The 14,154-nt window shown below is 35.5% G+C and overlaps 1 protein-coding gene across 8 annotated transcripts in view; it reads left to right on the top strand.

Annotated features, from left to right (window-relative positions):
• The window catches only part of ROBO1 (roundabout guidance receptor 1), a 1,151,566-nt gene that overhangs the window by 747,167 nt on the left and 390,245 nt on the right, over positions 1-14,154 (top strand). The window lies entirely within an intron of this gene.

Here is a 14,154-nt window from a genome sequence, read left to right as displayed (position 1 = left end):
AATAGCCACTGCCTCGCTGGGTTTAGGAGGAAACAGGCGGTTGCCAGCATCGGAAAGGGGACAGTTAGTTGCCTGGGAAGTCTCACTGGCGAAAGAAAACAGCTGAATTTGGGATGTTTAGGATTAATTAAATCATACTGAAATTCCATATGAAGTGTTGGAAGGATGCTGAAACGGGGCCCTTCTGACGTAAGAGGACACACTGTATCTACACTTGCAAATAGTTTTTTTTTACCCTCTCTAAGAAACTTTTTTACTATGGGTGAACTGAGCCACGACTCAACTTCTGTTTCTTTCTTTTTGGTAGATTCTGGTTTCAATCACGGATCCGATTTCAGGCTTTAAAACACACGCGCGCACACACACACACATACACACTGGACCTCGGAATTTTTATAGTCACATTCTCATACTGAGCTTCAAGTTGCATCAGGGCTTATCGGTAAGAGTCACTCAGTTTGCACAATTATGAAACGATTTTAAAGGTTAGTTTGAGCTTTTGTGGTCTATGGTTATCATTTATGTTTTGACCGGGGATTTTACTTAAGACAGATAGTTAACAGAGTAAGAAAAGGGAGGGGAGGGGGGTGTAAATAAATAAATAAACCACATACGTCAGCTAAATGATACCGAATAAACCCCTAAAATAATTTTAGCCTATGAATTGTGCTTGCTGGCTGAAAGTTACAAGGAAGATTTGCAACTAAAGTACATTTTAAAAATTATTAAATTGTTTCAAATTGTTTCTCCTTTAAAGAAAACAGAAAGTGAAGTTTCAACCTGGTATGTCTCAAGTAGGTCACAGTGGAGGGATGAGTAGACGAACTCCTCGGGGTTGGCATTCCCCAAAACCAGCTTCTCCTTCTGTAACGCCTTAGTTTTCCTTAGTTTGCCTATCGAAGTGATTGAATAGTCCCTCCAATCCCCCACACCTAGCTGTGGATGCAAATCGAAAACATTAAAATCTGATCTCTCTATTTGCCTCTCTTGGCTGTGTCTCTCCCTAGTTTAATTTACAGCTTCAGATACCTTTGAGATTTCTGTTGATTCACCTTTCTGGTTAAAGTTTATTTACGTGTGTAAAGTGAAGTGTCATTGTGATAAATGACTGGAGGGGCAGATTACTGAAGATAGAGGGATTAATGGTCATTAGTCACTGTTTGAGTTGAGTTTGTATATGTTGGAACATTTTATCATGGCTGTAGATTAAAGATAGGGTCACACTAATAAGGTATCACTGAAAGCTGGTCGTGTCAACTTGGAAATTCTGTCTTCACTTGGAGAATTATTTGGGAATATACTCTCCTGTTAGATTTAGTAATCTGAGTAGTAAATATCAGAATTGTAATTTGAATAGATATGAGACAATTATAATGTTAGAGCTACATTGATTTCTAGCTTTTAGAAATCTAAAATTTCTAGTTTTTCTGTTCCTTATTTAATTTTCCATTTAAGCCATTGATGATTTTTGTAAACCTAAGTTTTTCCTATAGGTGTGCCTATCTACTTTGCCACTTTTCAGGACAAAAGCTTCTTTCCAAAGTGCTCCCTCATACCTAGCCTGAAGCTTGTTATTCCTCTGATAACTTTCACTCACGCTGTGAATCTGAACTTGGGAGGCCAGACTATTGAGCTGCTAGGGTGAGTTCATTGATTTGAATAATACTTCACAGAACTCAAGTAACTAGTAACCTGGGTGTGTTCAAGACACCTGGTCAGAGAATGAATGAAGTTCTTGAAAGATTGTGTTTCATGTCTTGCCCCAAGCCTAGGATCACGGTCTATCACTTGTTAATGGAGTGTATTTAAGAGAAATGTGGTGAGCTTAAATAAATCAAAGTGTACTAAGAGGATAACTTAACCTTCAACAAGATTTAACCTGTGAAAGCATCTATTGGTTGTCAGTTCTTTTTTTCTTTCTTTTCTTCCTTAACTGTCTGCCAACTTAACAAAGTCTAACACTTTTCTTCAAACAGATTATAAACTCCATTTTGGTATGTTGATGGCATACTTACTATTAAGTGTTGTGCTTAAGAGTGTTCACTTCTTACAACCTTTTATCTATTAACTTGATGCTACAAAAAATAACCTTTCATTCAATGAAACTGGGATGTAGAAAAAGTGGTTATTCCTTCTGAAATTCATTTTTCAGGTATATTCCTTTAATTAGTTGGTCTATCTGCCTTTTTTATGGACAGATAGACTTCTGGTGAGTTTGCGGGGTGGGAGGGTGCAGGGAGAGGTAGCCCTGAAAAAAATCCATGTGCTCTCTCAGGATCTAACATTTTGCCTTCATAGACTTCCTCTTCTCAAATCCATTTGCTAAAACCTGCTTTTAAGTGAAAAAGTAATTGAATTTCAGTTCAAACTTAGGATGAGATTTGAATTTCAAATAAATGATAGTTTACTCATACTGTCTTTCTTTTTCTTGTTTTTTTTTTGGGGGGGGAGGAGGGAGGGGGTAGGGTTTCTCTTGGGAAGAGGAACTTTTTTAGGTAAGTTTCACTATTTGAACCAATTGTCTGGTCTCTGGTCTATCTTCCTCTCTTCCTTCTTCCGTCTTTCTTTCTGGTAAGATTATTGTGTAGTTCCGATATGATCTGGCTAGTTTCTTTATAACCTTTCTGGCTTTTAAACGTACATACTTGAATACTGTGATATCTTTTAAAATATCTTTATTTCTTGATAATGGATATTCTAATGCATAAGACATTTATGGTTAAAAGGCCTTAGAACAGAAAGTTTACCTGAAGTTTTTTCTTAGTCTTTGCTACAACAAATGAAATATTCTGATGTCATTTAAAGTGACACAGAATGCTAAATTTCAGACTAACAATGACCATTTATTTTTCATTTTTACATTGACTAGATATCTATAATTTAAAATAACTGGGCAGCAGGAATCCAACGGGAAGTAAGCAGGATAACAGCTTCTCAGTGAAGATTATAAGTGGTTGAATCTTTATTTATTATCGTCTGTGTTAATAAAAGATGTTATGGTGATACTTAGGTTAATTTTGGCCTTTAAAAAATGTTTAATTCTTAAAACAAAAATATAAACTGCCCTGTGAGCTCGAGTTCATATAGGAAAATAGAAGGAAAGCAAAGTTATCATTCAATTTAAAATTAGGCCTAAGGTAATCTGTAGACTACATGAAAGAAAAGAACCAAAAAGAAAAATAAAGTAATAAACAAAAAGCAGAAGTCTAGAGAAGTGTAGTAGAAACTGAGGTCCAGCATTAAGCTAGTTTTAAAATATAGGCAGGGATACAGTGGAAGTAGACAGAGCAGCCAAGTGTGAGTGCGCCCTCTGACCACACACAGCACAAGCAGCAAATCCAAAAAGTGGATTTCTTTTTCTTTTTCTGAAACGGAGTCTCACCCTGTCACCCAGGATGGAGTGCAGTGGCGCGATCTCAGCTCACTGCAACCTCTGCTTCCTAGGTTCAAGTGATTCTTCTGCCTCAGCCTCCTGAGTAGCTGAAATTACAGGCACCCACCACCATGCCAGGATAATTTTTGAATTTTTAGTAATAGAGATGGGTTTTCGCTATGTCGGCCAGGCTGGTCTCAAACTCCTGACCTCAGGTGATCTGCCTGCTTTGGCCTCCCAAAGTGCTGGGATTACAGGGATGAACCAGTGTGCCCGGCCCAAAAAGTGGATTTCTGAAAATATGATGTCAGTGTATATACCCTTAAATTCAACAACTATATAAAGAACTAGATAGTTTGCATGTTTAAAACTACAAAAAAAAAAAAAAAAGCAATTTGAAGCATGTTTAACTCTTTTGTGAATCAATAGAATAGTTTTTTAACCTACATATGATAAGACTTTAGAATACTGACTGCCTCAATGTATATACAAGACCGATACACCAAGTAGTTACCTTCTGTATCGTAACGCTTTTGTTTAAACGAGACCAGTAAAGTGGAAGAAGGAAATAATTAAAAGATGAGATGGAGTTCAAACTCTAGGTGCAATAAGAAACTTTATGGAAATGGCGACTTTTACTATGAAACTAGGACTATCACTAACACTCGCTATTATCTTATTTAATGCTCATAAAAATCCTATGACATATATGCTGTTGTTTCTAAGATATGACTGTGCCCCGATTTTATTGTTGTGGAAACTATATCAGAGAGAAGTTGGGAAATGTGGTTCAGCAGGGATTTAAACCACGCTGCCTCTAAAACTCTTAACAACTGTGCATTTTCCTAGTTGAAAGAGAGAAATGAAGAATTTAAATAAGAAAGATTATGGTTCAATCGCTTTTTATTTTAAAACTTGTCTCAAAAAAAATCCACTTACATAAGACTGTGGTTTGAACACTTGAGAATTTGGATGGAAGGTATTATTCTTCCTGTTGTTAAGAAAATGGTCTCTAATTTTTAGATCACCAGGCAAGACAGTCTGTTCTTTACCTCTAACCCGTTCCCATTCAGCCTTGATGATGTCTGCATTTCTGGCATGCTTAAAAGAGGAGACCGAATGTGATTCCAAACATTGTCTGCTGGGGATGCAGACGCACATGGCTTCCAAGTTGTATTTTGGAGAATGAATGGCATTGTCCTTCTTGCACACTTGAGGAAAGATTTTGCTCTGCTCTGAATCCCAAGGCAAATAATTGGTACTCCTCCCAGAAGAGCCTGTGGAGAGACAATCATTTCCCCTGTGGTTGCTCTTAGGCTGTGGGTTGAGTATGGGCTGGTGATCGTTTAGTAGATGAGCCTTCTGCTTGACTGCTGTTCACAGATAACTCACTTCATGGTTACTGATCATGGAGGGGTTGAGCCTTAATACCTGGTTGATCAGCTGGTTGGAAACTACTTATGCATAGCCAATAAAGTTGCCATCCTGTGGAGATCAAAAGGCTACCTCCGTTCTTTACAATTCTGGATTAGCATGATTTCCTTTCCCCTTCACCCTCCACTTTCAGCCCCTTCCTTCAATCTTGCTGTTGAAGAAGAGGAAGAAAAAAAGATGATCTGTGGTGTACGGGGAGATAGCTTTGATCTCCACTGCTTTGCTTTTTCCTCTCTCTTTTTTAACCATCCAAAAGGCTATTTCTAACACCGAAAGGTGTCATGTTGCTTGCTTCATGGGAGAGCTCAGCCTCATTTCCCTTCAGCCAAAACAGGCTGCTACAAATCCTCTTATTTCTGTGATTTTACTTGGCTTCCAAACATCTTATGACAGTGTTGTTCCACACTTAAGATAATATTTTGAACAGCATGACTGTGCATATCTTTCTGACTTTATTCAAGGAGAGAAATACCTCTGTGGCGTTCACAGCTGTCCATGGCTTAGAGCCGGAAAAGAATATTCTGTTTATTTAATTTAATTAATTCATATTATTTTTGGGGGAAAGTGGATAGAGGGTAAGAAATTGTAGAAAATGTTCTAGGATCACAAGATGAGACTAAATAGTCTATCTGGGCTTAATGCTTGTCACCTAGTTTGACACTTAAATGAAGCGTTAAAAGCACCATCAAAGGATACAAGCAAATGTCAACAGAGCAATGTGGTTCTGTGTTAAATGGGAATATAGTCTTTTTGTGTCAAGTGATTGCTTTGTATGCAGCATATAGGAAATAGTCGGGTTTGCTTCCTAATAATACAGTATTTTGGGGATCTGTTTTTAAAATCATGTTAGTCTTTCAGTTAAGTAGAGCAAGGTTTACTAGAACACATTTTTAAACTACTTCTAGTAATAACAGCTCACAGTTAAAACACTTTCTCAAGATGCTCTTGGTTAGATTTCAGAAAGTATTAAGTTCAAAGTATATCTAAATTCAACTCATCTGTACAGGACCTGAGAGCTGGGGACAGCTTGTCCACAGTCAGCTATGAAAGGAGCATGGAGTCCTCAAAGCTCTCCTCTAAGATTATTTGCCGCGTTCTGCTTGAAACACAGTTCGTATGCCTGGTTTGTATAGAAAGTTAAAGAGTAAAAAAGTCTGTTACATGTGATTATTAAGTACTTGAAAAGCCATTTCAGGTATATGTTATCTCTTGATTTAATTTATAATTTCAATGAGCATAACAAGATAGTATTCATATGACATAAAAGTCTTTGGATCATGTTAGGTATGGTCATAATTTATGCAACATTATGGAGTATATATATAACACCAACTTGCTAAGTTTATTCCTGGGTTTTGGTAGAAGAGGAAACAAAGGCTAGATTTTAGCTTCTCTGCACTAACGTGATTGGAGCCCTTTTACATTATTATCAATTTCATGTAGAGTAGGAAAAGAAAATGAAACCAAATAATGATTGAATCAGGTCACAAATGTCTGTTTCAATATCATTTGGCGACATAGTGCTAATGAGATACACTAAGTCTCATAAATTGATCTCAAACTTAACTTGCCTGCTGTTACATTTTCTTGTTTAGCATGTGATTTTCTTTTTTCACTAATGGTAGACTTTTAATTTGGCTAAAGAAATGTATCTATCTGCAATTCCTTTCCTATACAAGAACATGTCTACTTTTTAGTTGCATAGCTCTAAAGCTGATTTTGTGTACTTAGGCTTTATTGAAAAGGAAGTCTATCACTCTGAAACTTCACTGAAATGGTCCTTGCTCATACCACAAAGTGAGTTAAAGTACCTTTGTATGTGTTAACTACACATACCTCTGGGTAGCTTTAAACTTCTTTAGTTGCTTGGTTTTGGAAGTAATTTCAGTATATCCAGACCATTCCATTAGCAAGTTGTCTGAGTAAAGTAAACCAGCTTGTACAGGCTGTGGAAAATAAAATGCATCTGTTCATTTCCCTTGTATCTGAAGAGAAGTGAAAATGCCCTAGCAACCTGGTAGAACGACCACTTGCTTAAATTAATGAATTTAGTAATATAGTTGCAAAATCTAAATCTGTAGAAGAAAAACAGGGGAGACGTAAAGCTTTCATTCAGATATCTATGCAAATAGGAAGGGTATTCACTGACAAGATCATTGCTATTCATCTCCATGAATTCAGATTGAACACAAGCATCCTAAGGACAGCTTTGATTTAAATTCAGTATGGTGATGAAGAAAAAGAAACTCATTGTGTTATTTGATCTTTTCTCCTATCATGGGTCATTGAATCTTAAGCGCTCATTGCTTTTTAAGAGTCTATATATAGATATAGATATATTTTTACATGATGAAAAAAACCCAAGTGACTTATTAAGTGATGATTGATGCAGTGGTATAGGCCCAGCTGTATACACGGAACCTGGAACACTAGGAATCAATAATATCTCTAATAATAATGGTAATACTGATAATGCCTAAAAGTTATACAGTGTTATTATCTGCTTGACAAAGTACTAACATGCCTTATCTTATTTAATACTTAAAACAATCACATTAGAAATGAATGTGTTGTTATTAGCCCTGTCTGTCAATATGAAAAATGAGGTTCAACAAGTTAAGCTCTTTCACTATGGCCAGTCAATGTAGTAGAGTGAGGATTTGAAATTAGCCTGTCTCATCCCAGAATTCCTGCTTTTCATGATTCTACAAACACACTATACTATTCCCTTAAAGATAATGAATGTAGATGAAACAGCGTAAAATATGTTTAGAACATATTTAGATGCTTTTTTGGGAGGGAACTACATCATGCTGCCGACCTGTTTTAGTTCCTTTTTAGATGTTTGATTTTTACGTTGCATCTTACTGTCTGTTGCTTTCTTCTCTTTGTCACATGATAACCCACAAAAAAGAATGTACCCTGGTATTACACACCCTACAACACAGAAACGTGAAGTCCAGCCCCATACTATGGGTTTTTCAGTGCTGTTTAGTTTGTGGAATAAATTTGAAATAGTAAGTACCAACTAGTTTTTATGATAGCTCAATTGTGTGAGTAGAATTGTCCTTATAGAGAAAGTAGAATCACTGTTATTCTTATTCTATAAGGAACTGATTGTTTAATTTTCATTTTTTGATTTTGATAATAAATGGCGATAAGATGTAATTGATAATAAAACATATTAAGCAGAAGCTTAGTTAGAATCTGTGATTAGCATTCCTTTAAAGGTGTGTTCTTCTCCAATGACAAGTTTTATGGAAAACAAAGACTTTAGCATTGGTTCACATAATTCCTGCCAGTGAAACCTGTATGAGTCTGTAATAGCTACCAAAAACAGAACTGTAATCGATACTCTTTCAGAAGTAATGCAGTTGGTTTGGGGAATACCATTCTTTTGCTTTTCTTACTGTTTTAAATATGTGTTTTTGACTATGGCTGTTGTATAATTTCTTAGGTAGGGTTTTCTCAGCTGAATTCAGTGGTCTTCCAAAGTTATTTCCAAACATGTAGAGGGGATTGTATATTTACATTCATCTATTTCCATAAGTTTGGGAGTTTACATTAGGCTTAAATGAAAATTGAAGCTTTCCCCAGTTTCTTCCTCTATACCACTAATCAAAACAGTATCATATCTAAAACTTTCCCTTATTTGAGACTTGGTTCTTATTAAGGTTTTTACATTGTTTTAAAATATACTTCAGGCTGGGCATGGTGGCTAACGCCTGTAAACCCAACACTTTGGGAGGCTGAGTCGGGTGGATCACCTGAAATCAGGAGTTTGAAAGCAGCCTGGCCAACATGGTGAAACCCCATCTCTACTTAAAAAAAAAAACAAACAAATTTTATATATATATATGTAAAATATATATAACTATATATATATGTAAAATATATATAACTATATGTATATTTTTTGCAGTGAGCTGAGATCATGCCATTGTACTCCAGCTCAGGTGACAACAGTGAGACTTCCATCTGGAAAAAAAAAAACAAAAAAAAAACACACAACACACACACACACGCACACACACACACACACATACTTCAGGACTGGGTGCAGTGGCTCATGCCTGTAATCCTAGTACTTTGGGAGATTGAGGTGGGAGGATTGCTTAAACCCAGAAGTTTGAGACCAGCCTGGGCAACATAATGAGATGCTACAGAAAACAAAAACAAAAGCAAACAAAAAACACAACTTAGCATGGTGTAGTGGTACATGCTTTTAGTCTCAGCTACTTGGGAAGCTGAGGTGGGTGGATGAGCCCAGGAGGTTGAGGATGCAGTGAGCTGTATTCATGCCTTTGCACTTCAGTCAGAGTGGAAAAATGAGATCCTGTCTCAAAAAAAAGAAAAGTATGTATACATAAATATATATAATATACAATATACATATATGTATACTATGTATGTATACATATACATGTATACACACACATACATGCTTCATAATAAATATATTTTAGTACATCCATTGCTTTGCAGTTTGCCACTCATTTAATGCTACTTGTTTATTATTAATGGAGCTTAATAATGTTATTTTATTCCTCAGTAAACTACTATCAATCATGATAATAATAAAAAATTATTATTCAGCAGCTGCCAACCTTTGCTGGTATTAGACACTTTAAGGAATGTTTCAGGCATACCTGATAATATGCAAGAGCTTTTAATACAAGATTCAAGTTGTGTACATATAGACCACAAAATGAAATGTCGATTTACATTAGTGAATTGTTGGCGCTATATGAATGAAAGATGTTTCCGATATGTTGAAAGAAGGGAGAATTGCATTTTGGGAACTGGGTTTCCGATATGATGAAAGAAGGGAGAATTGCATTTTGGGAACGGGTGGGTCAGGGGATTAACTTCGTCAGGAAACGCTTCCTGGAATAAGTAGGTTCCCAAAGAAAGGGTGCTGAGAGAAATAATGGAGAAAACTTGTTTGACTAGGGAAAGTATTTGAGAGGTGCATTTAGGAGTGGTGATCTGAAAATCCGCTTTAAGAGGTAGACTTTACAGCTATTGGTTATTACAGAATTTCACTTAAGACATTGTTGTATTGTAAAGACCATTATTTAATAATCTCATTCATTCTTTCAGTCACCTAACCAGGCAACAAAGTAGAAAAGAAATGCTCATTCCCTGTGCTTAAGGAATTTATGGTAAATGGTTGGTTACTGTGTAGGTGATTTAATAGAGGTTTCCATGATGACCTCTGAGCGAGCTTATATTTAGACCATAAAAAATAATGCATATGTTAATTAGCTTGATTTAACCATTCTACAGTGTTTGCTTATTTAAAAACATGTTGTACACCATAAATACATACAATTTTTATTTGTCAATTTAAAAAATAAATATAAATTTGATAACCTAATTCTTAGAGATTAAGATATTTGTTTTCTGGCATTTTCTTTGAGGTTATAGATAGCAGTGGACAGATAAATAGGCTTTGATATAATGCTGTGTGTATTTTTATTTTCAATCTATCAGAGAATCCTTTGGACAGTACCTTGGACTATCACTATGTCTGTGTCCTTCTGCCCTCTCCGCGGTACCCTGAACACAGTCTTCATTCTTTGCTCATTACTTTCTGTGTCAGGAATTATCTCTTCATAGCATAGACATTTACAGTTTTTATAAAACTTGTCTGCATATTAAGCTAAAACCTAATTCTAATTCCTGACCTACTGGCCTAGTTTTATCCTCCAAAGCTACCCAAGGTAAATCTAACTTAGTTTCAGTATTCGAAGAGAGTTATTTTTTTTTTTTTTTTGAGAGTTATTTTGTTCTTTTTAAACTTGTTATTCTTGAGGCACAAGATGCCCCCCCCCACCTTTTTTGTTTTATTTTCTCATTTGATAAAGATTCATTTCCCTTGGTTATGTTGTTTTTGTTGTTATTGTTTTAAATATATCTAATTAGCCAGTGTCTTTCTAAAGTGTAAGGTCAAGTTTGAGGAGTCTACCTTCCTTTTTATTTAAAAATGTAAATAACTTTTAACTTTCTCCTAACCATCCAACACATCTTGCATTTTATAAGTGTTCCCTTGGTATCCTGGGATGTAATGCTTTTCTGGATCAGGAGATTTAAAATGTATTAAGAAGCTAGATAACTGATCTTTTCATCTTTTTTTCCCACTGAACCATCTGAAGTCTGGTCTAAAGTCACAATTTCACAAATAAAACTTAAGAGATTCTGTTTTGTTTTGTTTTTTTTTTCTGATATTATTTTGTAAGGGTTGAAAACTGAAATGCCTATACAAGGTCTGCTTAGAAAGGAAGTGCTTGTATCAGGGCCAAGAGGTGGTTGGCTGAATTTTGCTCCAGGAAAATACAGCCTCAATGTAGACAAACTTTCAGATGGACTTTTCAAGAGGAAGCATAAATTTGTATTTTTAAATACAATTTCCTAACCAATAAATATGGATAGTTGAGTGTGAATGAATAATAAGTGCTTGCACCAAATATGGTATACAGGCCATCATTTTGTGGCTGCAGTATTACACCGCTCATCCTACGGCCAACTGACCAATCTGTTGCTGCCTATTTCTACTCTAAATACATCCAGTATCTCCTTATTTTTTGTTATCTTCTGTGTTTTACCTTTTTATTTTTCTGGTGTTTGCCCCTGCCCCTCTTCTTTGTATAGTTACTAGTTAAATGTTTACATAATGGCTTACTTAACCAAAAGCTTCTCCTTTATTGGTAGCTATTTACACTTTACAAATTGTATTTGTTGAGCTAGGCAAAGTGATCAGTTTTACTGTTTATGTTTATTCTTTTGTCCTAAAGCTAACAAACAAAGAAGACAAAACCACAAGCCCTTTGATGAGCTAAGAGTCCCTGATGAGCTGAATAAATAAATATATTCTTGAATAAGAAGAGAAATTATCAACATGGTTTAAAGGCTTACTGATTGCTATTAAGAGATGCACCACTGTGTTGCATATGAATTACATGTTAAGAAAATACATTAAGGAAATTTTAAGAAATAAAAATAAAGAAAATTGAGGTTGTGGCTGGATTGCAAAGAAGTCCCTATCTTCTGCAAGTATTTATTGCAGGATTATTTTTAAAATCTACTTTCCCTTATTTGTTTTGTTATTTGCTAATAGAGTATTAGTTATTTGACAGAAATATTTTCAGGAGAGAAGCTTAATCTAAAGGGTTGGTAATCATTAACAATTAATATTAACCAGAAATGAAAAGAAAGCATCTCTGAAATAATTTGTCAGTGAAAAATGTTATTTAACTTACAAAATATTGATTTGTGCACAGTTTTCAAGAGAATATCTAGCATTTCTGTGAGGAATCTTGTGCATATTTCATAAATGTTTCTGAAATAACATTTGGAGGATTTCTTTAGGCAACATAGAAATGGTATAATATGGTCAGGTGGTTGAGATATACTACAAAACTAAATATATGAAGAAACTTTTGTTAACTCTTTTTTTTTCCTTGGGAAAACTTGGTTATCTTTTGCAAAATTTAAGAAAAATATTTCTAAATGTAGAAAGTTTTATTTTTCATTACATTTCACGGTAAAATGCATAGAATTTCTTTTTTGTGTCTGAATGATTCATCCTGCTGGAATAATATGGTAGTCCCATTGGGGATCATTAAGAGCATTACTCATGTAAGACATCTATCAGGGACAGCCCTCCTCATGCTAAATTCTAGAGCTACAGCTCAGGAATAATATGAGACGCTCACAGGCATGAGGAAGGGAATAACGTCTGAGTGGGAGAAGGTCAAGGCACGGGCAGGGAAGAGGTCAGGAGCAGTAATGTGCCCTGAGCAAGGAGAGCGGATTCATTTGAAGCTGGAAACCATCAGCATTATTTTATTGTCCATAGGAGGCATGTTTGAAGATGAGCATTATCTGATGCTTGACAAAATAGCTTGCCAATAATAACGGATTCTTCATGATTTGAAAAGGCAGCCATGATTCCCACATTTCTTTGGAAATTGTTTCTATAGATGATAACTGCAGCCTTTAGAAGAATATAATGAGTCTATATTAGCTGATTTGTCTAAGCTTTGATGATTTTTATTGTCCCTGGGACCATAACTCTATTTCTTCTCCTTTTTTCCTTACAAAGACCTTTTCTTCTTTGTGAACCATAGAAATAAAATGTTTAATTCATTTTCTTACGAGACAGTACCTTGTATTTGGGTGTGTTGAAATTGCTGATTTGCTTACGTTGCACACATGCCTAATTGTGGCACCAACTTTAACCACCACTCTTACTCCTCTGGCTTTTCTAACATCTGCTTCCTCCACGTGGGGATACTCTGTCTATATCCTTTCCTCTCTGTCCTTTTCCCTCCCCTGTTTTCTATCCCAATTCCTGTTTGTCCTAGTGAATCAATACAGGTGTCTCATCTTCCAGCTAATGGGACTTAGCTGTCCCAGTCACCTACCCAGGATAGATTTGATGTACTTCTTATCTTTCTCTTGCACCCTCTACATACTGTCTTTGCCCACAGTCATGCCATATTGCATACACTCATCTGTATCTCCTTTCAAACTATGAGAGTCTGTGTCTAGTGAATTACTTACAACTGGCACATATGTCATTCTGTGAATTAATAAGTGATTTAGGGAATAAAATTGGAGTATGAATTTCTTGACTTTGCTTTGACAGGAGTTATAGAAGGGATGAATACTCATTCTGATTTTTGAGTAAATTGTTATTTTAAAAACAGAAAAAATGAACACATGAAAGAAGAAATACCAAAATTGCCACATATCACAAATTTACCTCTCCGTGTTTAAAAAAAAAAAAAATTCAAAACTCTTGGAACAACTTGTGGTAGAAATGTTGTATAGCACCAAATTTGGAAGTAATTTATAAATGGGGGCACTCAACAGTTATATTTGTACTGGATCTCACAAAATAGATTGCTAAGGACTTTGGATGTCTACCTTGGCTTGGAGTTTGTGGATTTTTCTATGGGTTTTCTGTAGACTGATTATGGTATAGTGCAGGAGAAAAACATGTCTTGGATTTAGAGTAGGTTGTTGCTGGCTTTGAATCTGCCATTAAGTAGTTTTTCACCACACCGTGGTTATGTTGTTTTTCATCTGTAATATAAGGTAATTGAACCAGTGGATATTTCAGTCTCTTCCAGAATTGAAGTGCTGTAGTTTTTAACTTAGGAATAACACAGTGAGCGGGATTATTTCTCAATGATTTTTTCCTCCTCGGTGTGCTTTTCAGTAGAGCATAGGTTATAAGGCTTCAGGGTTAAAATACATAGGGTTGAAATCTTGCTTCATTACCAACTAGCCATGTCAACTTGAATGGATTATGTCAATAGAAATTTTTATTTTTCATT

This window comes from Chlorocebus sabaeus, chromosome 22 (genome assembly GCF_047675955.1).
Source record: "Chlorocebus sabaeus isolate Y175 chromosome 22, mChlSab1.0.hap1, whole genome shotgun sequence".
Lineage (NCBI taxonomy): Eukaryota > Metazoa > Chordata > Mammalia > Primates > Cercopithecidae > Chlorocebus > Chlorocebus sabaeus.
This window is presented reverse-complemented; position numbering and strand designations above follow the sequence as displayed.